The sequence below is a fragment of the Symphodus melops genome (assembly GCF_947650265.1).
Source record: "Symphodus melops genome assembly, chromosome: 23".
NCBI lineage: Eukaryota > Metazoa > Chordata > Actinopteri > Labriformes > Labridae > Symphodus > Symphodus melops.
Genome location: NC_136713.1, coordinates 14,845,558 through 14,848,057, shown reverse-complemented (window position 1 = coordinate 14,848,057; position 2,500 = coordinate 14,845,558). Strand labels below are relative to the sequence as shown.

The window sequence follows — 2,500 nt, the reverse complement described above, 5'->3', positions numbered from 1 at the left end:
TGTGTGTCCGTGTGTGTGTGTGTCTGTGTGTGTGTCCGTGTGTGTGTCCGTGTGTGTGTATGTGTGTCCGTGTGTGTGTCCGTGTGTGTCTGTGTGTGTCCGTGTGTGTGTGTCCGTGTGTGTGTGTGTGTCCGTGTGTGTGTCTGTGTCCGTGTGTGTGTGTGTCTGTGTGTGTGTGTCTGTGTGTTTCTGTGAGTGACTGTGTGTCCGTGTGTGTGTCCGTGTGTGTGTCCGTGTGTGTCTGTGTGTGTGTCTGTGTGTGTGTCTGTGTGTCCGTGTGTGTGTCCGTGTGTGTGTGTCCGTGTGTGTGTCCGTGTGTGTCCGTGTGTGTGTCCGTGTGTGTGTGTCCGTGTGTGTGTGTGTCTGTGTGTTTCTGTGAGTGACTGTGTGTGTGTGTGTGTCTGTGTGCGTGTGTGTGTCTGTGTGTGTGTCCGTGTGCGTGTGTGTGTCTGTGTGCGTGTCCGTGTGTGTGTGTCCGTGTGTGTCTGTGTGTGTGTCCGTGTGTGTGTGTGTGTGTCCGTGTGTGTGTCTGTGTGTCCGTGTGTGTGTCTGTTTGTCCGTGTGTGTGTGTCCGTGTGTGTGTGTCTGTGTGTGTGTCTGTGTGTGTGTGTGTCTGAGTGTGTGTGTGTGTGTGTCTGTGTGTTTCTGTGAGTGTGAGTGTGTGTCTGTGTGTGTGTCCTTGTGTGTGTCTCTTCGTGTGTGTGTGTCCGTGTGTGTGTCCGTGTCTGTGTGTGTGTCCATGTGTGTGTGTGTCCGTGTGTGTGTCTGTGTGTATGTCCGTGTGTGTGTCCGTGTGTGTGTCCGTGTGTGTGTGTGTGTGTCCGTGTGTGTGTGTCTGTGTGCGTGTGTCCGTGTGTGTGTCTGCATGTGTGTCCGTGTGTCCGTGTGTGTGTGTCCATGTGTGTGTGTCCGTGTGTCTTTCTTTGTGTGTGTCCGTGTGTGTGTGTGTGTGTCCGTGTGTGTGTCTGTGTCTGTGTCCGTGTGTGTGTGTCCGTAAGTCCGTGTGTGTCCGTGTGTGTGTTTGTTTGTGTGTGTGTGTGTCCGTGTGTGTGTCCGTGTGTGTGTATGTCTGTGTGTGTCCGTGTGTGTGTGTCCGTGTGTGTGTCCGTGTGTGTGTCTGTGTCCGTGTGTGTGTCCGTGTGTGTGTCTGTGTCCGTGTGTGTGTCCGTGTGTGTGTGTCCGTGTGTGTGTGTGTACGTGTGGGTCCGTGTGTGTGTGTGTCCGTGTGGGTCCGTGTGTGTGTCTGTCTGTGTCCGTGTGTGTGTGTCCGTAAGTCCGTGTGTGTGTGTCCGTGTGTGTGTCTGTGTGTGTGTCCGTGTGTGTGTGTCCGTGTGTGTGTGTGTCCGTGTGTGTGTTTCTGTGAGTGACTGTGTGTATGTGTTTGGGTGTCTGTGTGCGTGTGCGTGTCTGTGTGTGTGTCCGTCTGCGTGTGTCCGTGTGTGTGTCTGTGTCCGTGTGTGTGTGTGTCCGTGTGTGTATGTGTGTGTCTGTGTGTGTGTTTCTGTGAGTGTGAGTGTGTGTCTGTGTGTGTGTGCGTGTGTGTGTCCGTGTGCGTGTCTGTGTGCGTGTCCGTGTGTGTCTGTGTGCGTGTCCGTGTGTGTCTGTGTGTGTGTCCGTGTGTGTGTCCGTGTGTGTGTGTGTCTGTGTGTGTCCGCGTGTGTGTCCGTGTGTGTGTGTCCGTGTGTGTGTCCGTGAGTGTGTGTGTCCTTGTGTGTGTGTCTGTGTGTGTGTGTGTTTCTGTGAGTGTGAGTGTGTGTCTGTGTGTGTGTGTGTCCGTGTGTGTGTCTGTGTGCGTGTGTCCGTGTGTGTGTGTGTGCGTCCGTGTGTGTGTCTGTATGTGTCCGTGTGTGTGTCTGTATGTGTGTCCGTGTGTGTGTGTCCATGTGTGTGTGTCCGTGTGTGTTTCTGTGTGTGTGTCCGTGTGTGTGTGTCCGTGTGTGTGTGTCCGTGTGGGTCCGTGCGCGTGTCTGTGTCTGTGTCCGTGTGTGTGTGTCCGTAAGTCCGTGTGTGTGTGTGTCCGTGTGTGTGTGTCTGTGTGTGTGTCCGTGTGTGTGTGTGTCTGTGTGTGTGTGTGTTTCTGTGAGTGACTGTGTGTGTGTGTGTGTCCGTGTGTGTGTTTCTGTGTGTGTGTGTTTCTGTGAGTGACTGTGTGTATGTGTGTGTGTGTCTATGTGTGTGTCTGTGTCCGTGTGTGTGTCCGTGTCTGTGTGTGTGTGTGTTTCTGTGTGTGTGTCCGTGTGTGTGTGTGTCCGTGTGTGTGTGTGTCCGTGTGTGTGTGTGTCTGTGTTTCTGTGAGTGACTGTGTGTGTGTGTGTCTGTGTGCGTGTGTCTGTGTGTGTGAGAGAGTGTGACTGTGTGTGTGTGTGTGTGTGTGTGTGTGTGTGAGAGAGAGTGTGAGTGTGTGAGTGTGTGTGTGTGTGTGTGTGTGTGTGTGTGTGTGTGTGTGAGAGAGAGAGTGTGAGTGGTGACGATCATGTGCAGGTGATGAAGAAAGATGCAC

The 2,500-nt window shown here is 53.5% G+C and overlaps 1 long non-coding RNA gene across 1 annotated transcript in view; it reads right to left on the bottom strand.

Moving 5' to 3' along the window:
* Positions 1–2,500, bottom strand: part of LOC306819014 — an 11,578-nt gene that overhangs the window by 8,969 nt on the left and 109 nt on the right. The window lies entirely within an intron of this gene.